This window comes from Sus scrofa, chromosome X (genome assembly GCF_000003025.6).
Source record: "Sus scrofa isolate TJ Tabasco breed Duroc chromosome X, Sscrofa11.1, whole genome shotgun sequence".
Classification (NCBI taxonomy): domain Eukaryota; kingdom Metazoa; phylum Chordata; class Mammalia; order Artiodactyla; family Suidae; genus Sus; species Sus scrofa.
Genome location: NC_010461.5, coordinates 20,365,807 through 20,378,279, shown reverse-complemented (window position 1 = coordinate 20,378,279; position 12,473 = coordinate 20,365,807). Strand labels below are relative to the sequence as shown.

At 42.4% G+C, this 12,473-nt stretch overlaps 1 protein-coding gene across 1 annotated transcript in view; it reads right to left on the bottom strand.

Moving 5' to 3' along the window:
• LOC100156694 (transcription factor SPT20 homolog) overlaps positions 1-11,884 on the bottom strand; it is a 67,000-nt gene extending 55,116 nt beyond the window's left edge. Inside the window, 1 exon segment of the mRNA XM_001926529.5 lies at positions 11,786-11,884. The gene's annotated coding sequence lies outside the window, so the exon portion shown is untranslated.

The following is a 12,473-nucleotide window of genomic DNA, read 5'->3' as shown; positions in this document are numbered from 1 at the left end:
CGCGGGTGGGGGGGTGGTTTGGTTTGGTTTGTGCCTATTTTATATTGCAGGATGTACAGAGTTGATACAGACACTCGACCCCACCATTTTTACATAGAAACAGAGGGGTGATGGAATAAACTGGGACGGTTTGGCCTAAGCCATTGCTTTGGTGGTGGTTGTCGACAACTATTTTGAGTGTGCGGTTCTCCAGTGTGTCCAGATCCCAACTAGGGTCAGTGGACACTCCCGAAGCCTCTAACTTCGCTAAAGCAATAAACCCCCAATAGCGGTAAAGTCAAAATCAGGCCTGTTTTGACATGGCCAATGGTTTAACATTTTTAGGTGAGTTACTAGCACATCACAGGAGACTTTCCACCTTGATGGTGTTTCAGTGGACCGCTCCGGAGTGTTGAGTGGATTCAGTGTGTGGTACAGCGGATCTCCAGGACTGTTTTCTTCTTGCAGAAGCCAGACTCTGCCCCACGGAGCCCACTCCCCATTTCCCTCTCCCCCAGCCCCTGGCCCCTGGCCCTCTCCTTTCTGTGTCTCTGAGTCTGGCTGCTTCAGATACTCCACGGAAGTGGGAATCAGAGGGGATTTGCCTTTGGGGACTGGCTCGTTTCACTCAGCATCCTGTCCTCCAGGTCCATGTGTGTTGGCGAGCGTGCCACAGGAGGCTCCTAGCTTCTGACAGAGGGTTTCACTGTGTGTAATTAATGTGTGCCGAAGCGAGCCATGAAATGTGAGAGATGCCTTTCACAAGAATGCACTTGGGTGCTTGTCTATGTAGTTTACAAGTTTTTTGCACATTGTATGAAATGCAGTTTTTCCACATTTGTCTTGGGAAAAAAAAGAGAAAAAGCTAACACTGCCCCCAAAAGGATGCTCGTCACTGTCACACTGAGGCCGTGCGGGGCCTGCAAGAGTGCAGCATGGGTTCGAGGCACCTGCCCCCATGGTTGTCCTCAACCCTTCCAAAGGCCCCACCTGCACCCGGTGTCCCCGCGGAGTCCAGGCTGCAGTCACGGGCCTTGAAGAGGCCCTTCTGGGATGTTGTTTTCTCTCCTTCTAAAATCGTTTACAGTTTTGAGAGTCTGGTTCCTTGCAGAAGGTAAACGGCTGGACATTTGGAAAGGAGTTTATCTGTTTGCTTTTCAAGGGTTTCCCACCTGGTCAGAGTCTGCAGCGGAGCCGCTCCCCCTCCGCCTTTACCCTTCCCTGGCTGAGGGGTCACCACGTGTTCAGCTGTCCCTGCTTCCTCATTTCTTCTGTCCTCCTTTCTTGTTGCAGTGGGGCTCAAAAGCTCCCTGACGGTTTCTGTTTTCTTTTGTCCGTTCCTTTTTCGTGGTTGTGTGTTTTTTCATTGTGGTATAATTTACACAAGAAACAATCATTTTAGAGTGTACAATTCAGCGGCATTTACTGCTTTTACGGGGTTGTGCAACCACGATGTTTTCTGTTTCCAAAACATTGTCATCACCCCAAGAGGAATCTCTGTCCCCATTCAGCACTCACTGCCTGTCTTCCTCTCCCCCTGCCTGAAAACCACCCGTCTGCATTCTGTCTCCATGGACTGACTTCCCCTTTCTAGCTCTTTCCTAAAAATGGAATCCAAGACTGTGTGACCTTTTCTGTCTGGTCCCCTTCTCTTGGCAGAATGTTTTCGAGGTGCCCCCACGTTGTACCACGTACCTGTACTTCTCTTGCTTCTTAGGGCTGAATAACATCCCCTTGTTTGTGTACCTCCCGTTTTGTTGCTCCATCCTCCACTGATGTCCATGAGAGTTGTTCCCACCTTTGGGCTGCTGTGAATAGTGTGGCTAGAACATTTCTGTACAAGTATCTGCCTCTTTTGTTTTGTCCTGTTACAGTGCTGAAGGACAACCCGTCTACATGAAATTATTTTTCTAAGTACTCGTGGATGTTTCTCTGCCTTTTGCCCTAAGGGGAAAGCAAAGGAGATTGGGTCTGGCGGGTCCAAAAGAGATGAGTGAAGAGACAGGTAACCAGTGAGTCTTAATTAACCCAGCTGTGCTAATCTGCTACCGACCCCGTTCAGGAAAGATTTGGTTGACTTGATGCCAACGGGGCAGGTATGCCATCGGGGTGACACTGGACCCGTCAGAGCCCGATGTAGCCCACGCTGGACACCTTCAGGAATGGTGCCTGAGCTTTTAAGAAGTGAAGCAGCGCAACGACCAGTTGCAAAGAAGAGTTTACACCCAGCCTTGGGAGCCAGCCGGACACCTGAACTCAGAATCCCCCTGGGTTTGGTGTTCCTCCTGCCTTTTGCCCTCTCTCTGGTCCTCTCAAGTACCACTTGGAGACACCAGCTGAAGTTGTGCTTGAGTGATGTTATGCTCCCTTCCCAGGCAAGCAATAAAGGCAGCTTTGTTTCGGGTTACCATTTGGTGGTCTTTGTGTATTTCCTTTTAATGATTCTCATCAAGGTTGGTAACTCAGAACAACTGCCACACTCATGAAGAAGAGGGTGTGTCACCCTTGAAATAAAATCCTCGAGTCTGTCTTTCTTCAAAGCAACTGTATAGGGAGGTCATCCCATGTCCTGTGCTATGTTAGGCCCCAGGTGAGAGGCAGGGAGTACAGATACCAAAGAAAAGTAAATACGTCTTCAGAATGTAGATCTTAGTCAAAATGCATGTACTTTTATCCTTTAGCAATTTGTTTGATGCCCTATATGACAAAATCTCAATAGAATAAATAATGTTGCATGCCTAAAAATGAGTCCACTGTGGAGGAACAGGAAATAGCAGAAGACTCAAGATTTTAGTGGCTCTCCACCCTACCCCAAGTCAGAGGTCAGGACACAGACCGAGGAGATAATGGAAATCGGACTCCAGAGAGAAAATACTGCTCAGCTCATGAAGTTCAGGTATGTATATCTGCATAGAGAATATGTATTTGTTTATATAAATGATACGTTTAAAAAAACCTGTTATTCCATCCCAGATTGCTGTTTTGAGCAAAGTTTGGGAAAATACCCAATTCTCCTAAAGAACTTTTGTTTATTTCTTAAAAGTAACAGAAACACATTAGGTTCCTTGCTAGACAGACTGTCTCCAGCTTCTGTCCTGTTCCTGCTTCTGCCACCTCTCTGCTGATACCAATATTGTGTTCGGTTTTGGTTATGTGTTGCCTCCTGAAATAGCACCATGGCCACCTGTTCCTTAGAGAAAGCTAAGTTCATTCTTCCTAGCAAAAAAGAGGACGCCTTAACAGTCTTACTAGTGTTTTAGATAGTCAAGTGTCTTTTCCACAAAAATCTAATAAAATAATCCTTCATCTCCAGTACTTCAGTATTTTATCTGCAGGGAAAATAGAAAACTTAGCTGCTTTAATTGCATTGGGAAAAACACTTAAGCTATGTAATACAGGATTTTTTCCCCTCTGCTCTCACTACCTGCAAGGCACTCTCTTCTGTTTTTACGTTTTAACTCACTCAGCCCTTGCGAGGACCATGTAAGGAAAGTACAGTTATGGATGAGGAAACGAGGCAGTGGGCGCTTAAATAATTTGTTCAAGGTCACCCAGCTATGAAGTATCAGAGCCCAGATTTGGACCCAAGCCTCCTGGGATCTGAGACCATGTCCTTTACCACATCACCATTGCCTCCCTGAGAGCAAGATAAAGACCTGTCCCCAGTGGGCTCATCATATGACTGGAAAGACCTCAAGGTGTGGATGAAATGGCCGATTATAATCTGTCACTTAGCTATAAGTTGGTGGTTGAGAGGAGTTAATAACTTCTACCTCTGCCACGTTTGATACCATGTGAAAGAGAGATTCGGGAGTCAGACAGCTGAATGTCAATATATTCTCTTTGTACGTTATGCTCATATATTCAAGGACATAATTTAGATCTGGACCAAGCAGGTTTCCTAATACTGGGTGCAGCTTCTGACTCCTGAATCTCTGGGGAGAACTGAGTGGGAAGAGCAAGGCCAATTTTTACTTTGATGGAGAGCTTCTTAATCCCTGGACAGTAGGCCTCTGGCATTTGGTGAAGGCTATGGATCATTTCTCAGAATAACATTTTTATCTGCATAAAGTAAAATATACGGCATTACAAAGGAAGCCCATTACACTAAAATACAACCCTGAAAGTATAAATAAATAACCTTATAATAAATAATAAATATGCTTCTTTGTTAAGCATTTAATAATATATGAAGTCATCTGTAATTTCTATTGGATACAAATTCACAGATCTTGTTAATACAGTTGTGGTTTGTTATCCATATTCAATTGTAGGGAATACTCAGAGATCAGCGAATATAAAGATATAAGGCAAGATAAAGACCTGTCCCCAGTGGGCTCATCATATGACTGGAAAGCTCATGGATCCCCAAAAGTTTCCATGGGCCCCAGGTTAAGAATACTTGCTGTTAGGGGAGTTCCCGTCGTGGCACAGTGGTTTATGAATCCGACTAGGAACCATGAGGTTGCAGGTTCGGTCCCTGGCCTTGCTCAGTGGTTAAGTTAAGGATCCGGCATTGCTGTGAGCTATGGTGTAGGTTGCAGACGTGGCTCAGGTCCCGAGTTGCTGTGGCTCTGGTGTAGGCCGGCGGCTACAGCTCCAATTAGACCCCTAGCCTGGGAACCTCCATATGCCGCGGGAGCAGTCCTGGAAAAAGGCAAAAAGACAAAAAAAAAAAAAAAAAAAAAAAAAAAGAAGAATAGTTGCTGTTGGAGTTCCCATCGTGGCTCAGAGATTGATGAATCTGACTAGCATCCATGAGGATGCAGGTTCGATCCCTGGCCTTGCTCAGTGGTTTAAGGATCCTGCGTTCCTGTGGCTATGGTGTAGGCCAGCAGCTATAGCTCTGATTCAGGCCTTAACCTGGGAACCTCCACATGCTACGGGTGCAGCCCTGAAAAGCAAAAGGAAAAAAAAAAAAATACTTGCTGTAATGGAAGCTCCTCCCCTAGAAATAGAAGTAGGTAATAAGCATCAGCTCCAGCAGTATGTGCTGTATGAACAAGACTACAGGTGATCCAGTTTGCTCACATTATATGTAGTGACCCGATTATTGAACGGTTATACAGCAGCTTGGCAAGGAGTCGATTACAAGGTTTGCATTATGCATTTAAAACTTAAAATGACCCTATTGGTAGTTCGTGTTGTTAAGTCATCCAGTGAGGAAACTGAGGTTAATGCAGCTTGTCAAAGGTCACACATCTAAGGAGAGGTCAGCGTTTGAATCTAGGTAGTCTGGCTCCAGAACCCACAGTCTTAAGCACTAAACTGAACCGGCTTAGTAAGTTTAGAAGGCTAGTCTAGGAAAACCTGGGGCTAGGTATAACTGCCATTTATAAAGTTATTATCCTAGAAAAAATCTATAAATAAATTATTGGAAGACAACCCTTCTGTAGACTGCGGCTTCCTCCATGTAGAGATCAGGAATTATTGAACACCCCGTAGTTGCCAGTAATCCACTGTATTGAATAAATACTATCTCAAAATGGCCTTATTCTGGGTTTCCTGGACCACAGATGGGCTGAGCCTGGAGCAGAGTGGAGAGTGGGGCTTCCAGTGAATTCAGCTTCTTGATGGGATGGCATGTCATATCTTATGAGCTCTGTCGAAAACCGTGAAGGCTCTGAGACTTTACCTTGCTTGCAAACTAACAAGTCAGCCTTAATTTCATGGATGCCAGCAGAAGACAAGAATATTGGGTCCGAGACAAAGGACTTTATTACTCATTCCACAGGAAGTATGAGTTTCATGTTTGCATTGGTTCCCCAGCCTACCCAAGTCTCATGTGGACAACACAGAGGTGGGCGCAAGTGAATACTGCAGACACAGCGGGTGTGTGTCCCAGAGGAAGAAGCCAAGCTTCAGAAATAACAACGGTTTGTTTTAAAGGCACTGCAAACAAACCTGCCCAAATTTTGCTCTAGAGAAAGACATTCTCTTTATTACAAGAGTCAACAAACAAACTTGTCTTTGGCTCCATTAGGGAGAAACTATCTCTATTTCCTAAGGCTATTCCCTATACAAACCTCCTTGGAAAGTTAGTCCAGAATAAAGACTGTCAATGTCTCTGCTCACAAGATATGCAGAAACAAGGGAAACATGGAGAAGTGCCCTTCAACAGGCTTCAGGTGCTGGCAACTGGAATGCCCAGACAACGAATCTAAATGGCTGGTGTCCAACCCCCAACAAGGGCACTCAAGCAGTGTGTGTGTCCCCTCACTGATAAGACTGTTTTGTTTTCTCAGGCTCATTCTATAAAAGGAGAACAGGAAGGGTGCAGGTCCCTCTATCAGAACACGAACCCATACTAACGTGTCCAGGAGGGTGCGGTGCACTGGCAAGCTTCCCCAGTGAATGACAGAAGGAAGGCGCCCTGTGCCTTCTCTTATTTTGCTAGCCTTCCCTTTTAAGTTTTCCTTTCCCCCAACAAAGCTGATGATTCAAATCATTCCAAGCCTGGTGCACAACAGGCGATACCCAAGTGCTCTCAGTACGATAGATACAGAAAAATAATAGACAACTAAGAGTTTCCAGCAGCGAAAAGGAGGACGATAAAGCAGGACAGGCAGCCAGCAAAAGGATTGCTAAAGGACAGATAACTTTTTAAAAATCACCAACTTTCTGTAAATAGATGCCATGGCTTCAAACCTAAACATACATACATGAGCTGAATTAAGGGAGAGGACAGCTACTACCATGGCAAGAATTAGTGAGCTGTGTGAAGGGGAAGAAACACCTCAAGGCTTAATGTCTCAAAAATATTATAAGATGGAACGTAAATGGAAACAAAGGTAAGAGACTTGGAGGGTAGATTGAGGAGACATGGCAAGCAAAAATAGGAGGACAAGAAGGAAGAAAAGGAATCGATGGAGGTGAAGCATGATCAGGCAAGTAATAAACACAGTTTTCCTTGAACAAAACGAAGGTCTGAGTTTACAGGTTGAAAAAGTACACTGAGTTCCCAGTACTATGAGCATCAGAATAAACAATCTACCCATTACGGTAAGTTAAATTACTCTTCAACAAGTATTGATCCCCTCCCCTATAACATGGGCGAATAAATTGTACTCTTTTTTTTAGATGATTTTTTTATTAAACTTTAGTTGATATACAATGTTGTGCCAGTTTCTGCTGTATACTTTCCTAACTCTTGACTTGGAGTTTTAGCATGTGACTCACTTTGGCCAGTGGGCTATTAATGGCTATGATACAAGAAGAACCTTGAAGTGCACCTGCATAGTGGGCTTACAACCCTGTACTTCTGTTTCTGTCTTGAGAAGAGCATGCTTGGGGAGTCTCCTGATTCAAGGAGAATGAGAAATATATTGAGCAGACCTAGACCCAACCTGGATCTTAGAGTCAAGCCCAGTCTAGATTTGTGGATGTGTGAGTGACCAATAAATGAGTATTATTTAATATCAATGCAATTTTTGTGGTAGCTTGTTACATACTATTATTGTGGCAATAGCTGATACGCACGTAGGCATATCCTGGTAAAGTTATAAATCTCAATAATTAAAATTATTAAGTTTAGTCAAAAAGAATAAGTTTCTACAAATAAAAAGTAAGATAGGTATTGGGTTTTTCTTTTTTTTTCTTTTTTTTCTTTTTTGGCCGCAGCTGCAGCATGCTAAAGTTCCCGGGCCAGTGATTGAACCCTCACCACAGCCATGACCTGAGCCACTTCAGCGACAATACTGGATCCTTAACCTCCAGGCCACCAGGGACCTCTGGTACTACGCTTTTCTTATACAACACTAGAAGTCCTAGAAGTAGAATATATTGAAATAACATCTAGGAGACTACTGAGAGTAAAGAATTGTAGCAAAGAATCCCATACCTAGCCAGTATTTCATTCATCCATCAAGGTAAAAAAAAAAGTTTCTTAATTTGTTGTTGTTGTTCTTTAGAATTTTTTTTCTACTGTACAGCATAGTGACCCAGTTACACATACATGTATACATTCTTTTTTCTCACATTATCATGCTCCATCATAAGTGACTAGACATAGTTCCCAGTGCTACACAGCAGGATCTCATTGCCAATCCATTCCAAAGGCAATAGTCTGCATCTATTAACTCCAAGCACCCATCCATCCCACTCTCTCCCCCTCCCCCTTTGCAACCACAAGTCTGTTCTCCATGTCCATGATTTTCTTTTCTGTGGAAAGGTTCATTTGTGCCGTATATTAGACTCCAGATATAAGTAAAGTCCAGGAGCGGATAGCTTCACAGGTGAATTCTACCAAACATATAAAGAGGATCTGTGCCCATCCTCCTTAAACTTTTTCAAAAGACTGAAGAAGAAGGAACACTCCCAAAGACATTCTATGATGCCACCATTACCCTAATTCCAAAACCAAAGACACCAACAAAAAAGAAAACCATAGGCCAATATCTTTGATGAATATAGACGCAAAAATTCTCAACAAAATTTTAGCCAACTGAATCCAACAACATATAAAAAAGATCATACACCACAACCAGGTGGGATTCATCCCAGGTGCACAAGGATGGTTCAACATATGCAAATCAATCAACATCCTACACCACATTAACAAAAGAAAAGTCAAAAACCATATGATCATCTCAATAGATGCAGAAAAAACATTTGACAAAGTCCAACATTCATTCATGATCAAAACTCTTACCAAAGTGGGTACAGAGGGAACATTCCTGAACATAATCAAAGCCATTTATGACAAACCCACAGCAAATAGAATACTCAATGGAGAGAAGCTGAAAGCCTGCCCACTAAAATCTGGAACAAGACAAGGATGCCCACTCTCACCACTGTTATTCAACATAGTATTGGAAGCCCAGGCCACAGCAATCAGACAAACAAAAGTAATAAAAGGCATCCAAAAAGGAAGAGAAGAGGTAAAACTGTCACTGTATGCAATTTTTTAAGAATTAAAGAGGTTGAACAACCACATGCTTGTCTATTCAAGAAAAATCATTCTAACCACTCAGCCATAAAAAGAATGAAATGCCATTTGTAGCAACATGGATGGACCTAGTGATGATCATACTTAGTGAAGTAAGTCAGACAGAGAAAGACAAATATCATATGACATCACTTACATCTGGGATCTTTTAAAATGATAGAAATGAACTTATTTACAAAACAGAAACAGACTCTTAGACATAGAAAACAAACACATGGTTACCAAAGGGGAAAGATGGGGGTGGGATGGATAAATTAGGAATGTGGAATGAACAGATACATAATACTGTATATAAAATAGTAACAAGGACCTACTGTATAGCACAGGGAATTATATTCAATATCTTGTAATAACCTATAATGGAAAAAAATCTGAAAAAAGAGGATTTTATTTATATATATACACAGGTATTTATTCAAATCAGATATATTCAGTTATACATATATATATAACTAAATCATTTTACTATACACTTGAAACATTGTAAATAAATTATACTTCAATTTTTTTCAAAATAATTCTTTAAGGAGTCACCGTCGTGGCTCAGTGGTTAACGAATCCGACTGGGAACCATGAGGTTGCAGGTTCAATCCCTGGCCTCGCTCAGTGGGTTAAGGATCCGGTGTTGCCATGAGCTGTGGTGTAGGTTGCAGGCGTGGCTCAAATCTGGCATTGCTGTGGCTCTGGCGTAGGCTGGCGACTGCAGCTCTGATTAGACCCCTAGCCTGGGAACCTCCACATGCCACGGGTGCGGCCCTAGAAAAGGCAAAAAGACCAAAAAATAATAATAATAATTATTATTATTTTTAAAAAATCATTCTAACCAAACAACAAACAAAAACAAAGGCCTCACAGACTGAAGTTTAAATTAAGTGGATAATGACTAGATACCTCAAAAGAATATGTAGTTTAATCTAAGTCAATCATAAACAAATGTCTTAGAATATCAGTAGTAGATAAGGATTCTTGAAACAAAAGAGGGTGCGGCAAAGGCAATTTTAATAATAATCTAGAACTAAACTATTTCAGAAAGACCTAGACGTTGGATGTGGTGAGCATGGAGGTAGCATGGAGAAAGAGCATTGGAAATTTCGCAGTTTGAACAGGAAGAGGAAGGGAAATTAAAATAGTCTGACAATATCATCTTATTGGAGTAGAGGATTTAGGGGAAAATAGACTGTCTTGGTGAGAAAAATAGTTGCGGTATCTTGTTTTCAAATAATGGTAACAAAATACGCAACTGATGAAGAATAGCTGAGAATATAACAAGTTGCCATTAAGGGAATGGAAAAGTACAATGGAATGTCCACATTAACAAGGGTAATAGAATGGATGCCAACTTAAAACCAGGGAAAAAAAGGAAAAGGGAAAAGAATCATCAAAGTCAAATGACATAGTATAAATACAACATAGAAGGAATAAAACCAAGTTTACCTGTCATTGCAATAAATACAAACGGACTTAATTCCATCAAAAGATCAAAAAGGTCAAAATGAGTTTTAAAAAACAAAACCAGGAGTTCCCACTGTGGTGCAGTGGGTTAAAGGATCCAGTGTTATCTTCTGCAGTGGCTAGGGTCACTGTGGAAGCACAGGTTCAATCCCAGGCCCAGGCAGAGGGTTGAGGACCTGGTGTTGCCACAGCTGTGGCGTAGGTCACAGCTGTGGCTCAGATTCAATTCCAGGGCTGTGAACTTCCATATGTCATGGGTGTGGCAACAACAAAAAAAGAAAAAGAAACCAAGCGTAGCCAAATGACGAGTTATAAAAAAATGAAGAGATAGCAAGGCCAATGCCAGAAAAAAACAGAAATGACAACATTATGATCAGGAAAGGAGGAAGTGAAGATGAAAGAAGCTACGAGAGACCGAAGAGGGATGTTGTGGAATGAGAGAGGCACAGTTTAAGAAGCAAGTGTCTAAAACTTTTGTTTGTTCCAAGCAACATACCAGTGAAATACATAAAGAAGAAAGTCTAGGAATGGATCTTGAAAGGTGCCAACATTTACGGGTTGGGAAAAGAATAAGCTGGAATGGGAGGCTGAGAAGAAATGGCCAAGGAACTAAAGGAGGAGCAGGAAGGTGGGTGACTGTAATTTCTGGAGGTCTCAACCTATATAAAGGTGATCTCAGGAAAAGCAATCAGACAGACTCTCCACCCAGGGGCCAGCTCCAGAGCTTTGAAGACAAAACCTGGGGGACAGCATTCCTTCCCCGCAGGCAGGCAGGCTGAGGGAGATGCCAGCCTTTTCACACTGCCCTCCTTTCTTCTGCACCTGCAATTTCCACCAGATTGTAACAGAGATGCAGAGTGCAGAATTAGGTTCTCTATCGAAATAGGAGTTTTGTAGGCTTGAAGTTCTATTAAGAAAGGAGCAGCTGCCCAACATATGGGTGGCATTGTGGAACACACCGGTAGTAAAAATAAAAAGGTGCCCATTAGTTCGCATTAAAAGATCCACTTCACCTCCTGAGACTTAAAAAGTCAGTCCATGTTAAGACAGTGCCATGTTTGTGACCCACTAAAAATCCCCTTTTCTCTTCTATTGACTAATTGGGAGTCTATATTTATCGTCAAGTTTTAGCGACAGTTTTAGGGAACTTTTTCTAACATCTATAGGAAATACAACTGTTTCATACTGGCAAATACAGGTCAAATCCCATTGCTGTGCCATAAGCTGGGCAGACCTTTCATTTTTTGGCGACAGTGCCTTGTGCCAACTACACTTTCACTATGCATGTTGACTGCCCCTCTCAACACACATACACGGGCTCTCTTTTTTTCTAGAACAGGCAGTAAATCATGAAAGAAAAAAAAAAGGCAGTGCACAAAATTCAGGTACTAGCAGGGTGCCACTTACCTCGGATTTCTACCTCTGCGCAGCCTTCGGGGTGATTCTAGCATGTTCAACGTGCAGGAGGAAAAAATGTAGCTGCCTGATTTGAACAGGGGAGGGAAGTGAAAGAGTAGTTGATGTCCCAAACTCTTCCTCCCCTGGTGGGAGGATTGGGGAGCTATTATTAAAGGGTATAAACTTGCAACTAGTAAATAAATAAGTCCTAGAGATCTCATACACAATGATTATAGACAGCAAATACTGCATTATATATTTCAAAGTTGCTAAGAGACTAGATCTTAAATGTTCTCACCACAAGAAAGAAATGCTAATTATGTGATATGGTAAAGGTGTGAGCTAAATACGGTCATCATATTGCAACATATAAGTGCATCAAATCGACGTGTTGTAGACATGTTGTATGTCAATTATATCCCAAATTTAAATTAAAAAAAAACTTTCACCATGTACATTTAAAAATTGTTAATAGGGAGTTCTCTTCGTGGCACAGTGGAAACGAATCTGACTAGAATCCATGAGGATGCGGGTTGGATCCCTGGCCTCGGTCAGTGGGTCGGGGCTCTGGCGTTGCTGTGGCTGTGGTGTAGGCCAGCAGCTGTAGCTCCAGTTCAACCCCTAGCCTGGGAATTTCCATGTGCCAAGGGTGTGGCCCTAAAAAGCAAAGCAAAAAAAAAAAAAAAAAAAAAAAAGG